The following is a 4,433-nucleotide window of genomic DNA, read 5'->3' on the forward strand; positions in this document are numbered from 1 at the left end:
AAATTTTTAAAAAAATAAAATATTTTTTTTAATTTTTAATTTTTATTTTTATAAGATTGATTAGTTCTTCTGTCAATATCTTTGATCGGTATTAACAGAATAAGTCTACATGGTATGTATGTTAAATTATTGATTTATTCATTAAGAATCAACTAGGATTAACAAATTCTTTTTTGTTGAGAATTTCGTTGTCTTTTAAGAATAATTATTAGGGCAGTTTAGTTTTTATTTTTATTTTCTATTACTTTTTTTTAAATATATTAACTAAATTTACTGTATAAAACTAAGAAATATTAGTAATTTTTACTCTATTAATAATCCCACAACTCAAATTTTGGTGGCAAAAGCCATATAAACACTAGTATCTCAATCATCAATCTTTCTTTCGCTAGAGTAACTCCTACTTGTATTATATATATCTTGATATATGTTGTTCCTGTATGAAAGTGAACTCCGAGGTATAGCTCGTTCTGCTGATGCTGGAACCGGCTTTCCTTGGAGTAGAAGGCGTGGAACGTCGTCTTCTCCTGAGAAGGCGGCGTTGAGTACCTACAAAGGGACTCCAACGCTCAAGTAAGTACGAGTGTGAGAGAGTTCAGAGTAGAAAACCAGAATGAATTGCGTACCTGTGACTGAGTAAATCACTCGTATATAATGGAGTAATTGGGGAACTGTTATCCACATTGTTTGTTATTGATTTGGTTGTGTTCTAATATTTCGGAACTTAGGTATCTATGGAGAGAGGTCTGCGGAGGAGTTGTGAGTTGATCCTGGTTCCGATATTCCCGTTATGACTCGGTTCTAACATAACGGATCATAGTCCCCAAAGTTGGCTTGTTTTGGGGTCGAGATATAAACAGGTTAACCTTTTTCAGGTGTTATAACTCGGAACCAGGATCTGGAGTGGGTTGATTGTGACAACTTTTAGGTGTGCCGAGTTATAGCTCGGAGCCCCAAGGTTAGCATGTTTATTCTCGGTGTAAGGAGTGGAAGTAGGTTGTCCTTTTGAATTTTCGCGCTTAATATTTTGTGTGCGTCTCTTGGGGAGGAAAGAGAAATATTGGAAAACGCATTCGCTTTTAATGCGTGTTGGGTAATGTAGCGCTAGTGAGATCTAGCCGCTGATTTTCTTTTTGTGTTTAATAATCGACGGTTAGGGATTATTCTTGAATTTTTACTGCTTGAAGAAGGTGTGGGTAGTGGGCTGGTGGGTGGTTTTTTGTTTGGATTGTTTGATTATCTGGTTTCGAGGCTTGCTTTTTCTTTTTTCGCCTGTGTTTTTGGAAGATGAATAAGAAAGGTTAGTTATTCCTTTCTTCCTCGTGTGCTCTTGTTTTCTGTGTGCATGTTTGTTTTCGGGATGGATAAGGGAAAAAGGTTGAGATAGGGACGGATGTGGGTGGTAAGGTAGAAGTTAAGCTAGTTGAAGATGTTTGGGTTTGGGATCCTGTGAATCCTTTTTTCATGGGTTGCAGATTCAATGAAGGAGTATGCTTCTGTGTTCGACGATGATCAAAGTGTGTCGCAATTAGGGTTAGTGTCTTCGTGGGTCAGGGAGGGAACTGATATTAAGCTTAAGTTCATACCGTATAATGCTGATGATCGTGTCTTTCATCGTGGGGAAGGGTTTGAGTTTTTCTTCATGTACAGCTGTGTTTTTGTGGACTTGGGTGTTAAGTTTTCCTTTTCTGAATTTGAGTGTGGTGTTCTCATGCAGCTTAAGTGTGCACCGTCTCAGCTGCATCCTAATTCGTGGGCTTTTGTTAGAGCTTTTCAGATTCTGATGAGGTATTTAGAGATTGAACCATCCTTGGAAGTCTTTTTTTACTTTGTTTCAGTGTAAGGGGGTTAGGTGAGGCTGTTGGTTGAATCTCGCTAGTGTTCCAGGTCGTGCCATTTTCAGCTTATATAGGTCTTCGTATAAAGGGTTTAAGTCTATGTTTGTGAAGATTGGCGTTGTTGAGGGTAAATTTTCTTGGTTTATAGATGAGTATTTATTGGAGAGGTTCCCATTATTCTGGGTTCCGAGGCCTAGGCAAATATTGGGTATGGATGGGATGAAATACAGAAATGAGATGGTTGTGGAGTTTTTGGTTAATCATGTTTTGTCGTCGAGTTTGTTGTCGGTTGTTGAACTTCTGGAGTTGGAAATGGATAGAGATGCCTTGGCTGGATATATAAGTATTTGCTTTGTGTAATTTGTTTTTGTATGGTTCGGTAACGGTTGTTTATTCGTTATCTTTATGTTTTGTGTGTAGTTGAAAAGGCTCCAAAGGTGACCTCAAGCAGCTTGCGAGCGTATTTTCGGTCGAAAAACATTGAAAAGAAAAGCTCTACTAGTCGTATTATGGCGGAGAAAGGTGCTGAAGTTAATCAACCGTCTCCAAAGAAGGTTAACTTTAAAAGAAAAAGAGGAAATGGGACATTGATCTTGAGGTGGTCAAGCGTTTTACCGAGAACCAAAGGGTGCTTCATGGTTATCGTGGGGATGAGGATTTGACTTCCCTTTGGAATGAGCATTTCCCGTTTATTATGGTTGTTGATGAGCACTGTCAGAATCCGGCTGATGTTAAACTCGTCCAGGAAGTTGACGATATTGCATTGGGGTTTGTCAGTATCCGCAGGTATAGTGTCACTTCGTTGTTTTATTGTGTTTGCTTGTGTGGATTTTTGATTTGTTTTGCTTATTTGATGTAGGTGATTGGAGCTCGGTAGATGTCTATTGGTCGAACTCAAGAGTTGAAGCATGCTAGGGATTCGTTTGATAAGGCTGCCATGACTCAATTAATGCAGGAGAATGTGGAGAAGGCGAGTAAGCTGCGTGATGCTCTTGACTTGGTCAACACATTGCAAGAGAAATTGACGACTTATGAGAGTGCGGGAAAGGAATTGAAAGAGAAAAATGTATCTTTGGAGGCTAGACTTGTGGTTCTTGGAGTGGAAAAGAAACAGGCTGAAACTGAGAAAGAGGATCATGGTTTGGAGATGTTCTCGGCTGGATTTGAGAGAGCTGTTGAGCAGGCAAAGCTTCTAGCTCCTGCTGCTGACTTTTCGAAAATAGATCCGTGTAAGGTTGTTGTTGGGGATGAGTTAGTTCAGGACGAGGATGGTGTCAAGGGTGAGGGGGAGAACCCTGATGTTTAAGTTTGTAATAGGCTGGTTTGTGTAGTTTTTTGAACGTATTTGACTTAAGGTCGTTTTGGCTTGTTGTTATGAACTGCTGGCCTTTAGCCAAACAAATATTTGTTTTTGTTCATATTTCATGTTTGAATATTTTGGCATATTGGTATCGAATGATTAGAGGATGGAGTAAGGTACAAGTGTTTGTTTTTTGTACCTCCGAGCAGTTTGCGTTTTGGTTTGATACATAGGATTTGTGTAACTAGATACATAGTATCAGTGTTGTTTGGGCTTACTGCCATTTGACTGTGTTTATTTGGAACTATACGAGTTTGGTTTGAGAAAGTTTGATAAAGTTAGAACTGGGTTTGATAAACGTATGGAATGTTTGATTTGTTTTGCAACAGATTGAATGTGTCGAAGAGTTAGTATTGGTTGTTTGAGTTTAGTCACGCGAATGGAATGTAAGATAGGATATAGATAGTTGTGTTTCTTAGTGTGCAATTTAATTGATTGAAAAAGATGCAGGGTGGTGTGCCTCATTAAAACCTCTCCAGCAAAACCCTCCTTAGGGATAAAATCTGGTAGTAGGAAAAAGAGTGCATCACCATGTCCGACTTATAGACTAACTGAAGTACATTTTCAGAGAGGATATGTTCCAAGTGTTTGGTAGTATAGTTCCGTCGAGCCTTTGTATTTTGTATGCTCCCTTGCAGACGACTTTGCGTATTCTGAATGGTCCTTCTCAATTTGCGCTTAGTTTGCCATGTCCTTGTGGCTTTTGTATGTCTTCAACTTTTCTGAGTATGAGGTCTCCTTCTGAGAATGTCCTCGTCTTGAGCTTCCTATTGTATTTTTGAGCTATAGCTCGTTTTGCCGCTGTCTGTTGTAGTGCAGTTTTGTCTCAAGCTTCCTCTATGAGGTCGAGCTCGGCTCTTCTATTTTCAGCATTGTCGCTTTCGCTTGTATTTGTGGTTATGGTGTTTTGTAGGGATACCTCAATTGGTATCATTACGTCGCTTCTGTAGACTAGCCTGAATGGTGTTTCCTTTGTTGCTGATTGTTCAGATATGTTATAGCTCCATAGTACTTCAGGAATAAGCTCGGCCCATTCTCATTTTGAGTCGTCGAGCTTCTTTTTAAGGCCCTGCAAAATGATCTTATTGGCGGCTTCAGCTAAGCCGTTAGTTTGTGGATGTTCGACAGAAGAGAACTATTGAAATATTTTTAAATTTTGTAAAAAATTTGTGAACTTTTGATCTATAAATTGTCTACCATTATCGGTGATGATGGATTGAGGAATACCAAAGTGG

This window comes from Arachis ipaensis, chromosome B01, assembly GCF_000816755.2.
Source record: "Arachis ipaensis cultivar K30076 chromosome B01, Araip1.1, whole genome shotgun sequence".
NCBI lineage: Eukaryota > Viridiplantae > Streptophyta > Magnoliopsida > Fabales > Fabaceae > Arachis > Arachis ipaensis.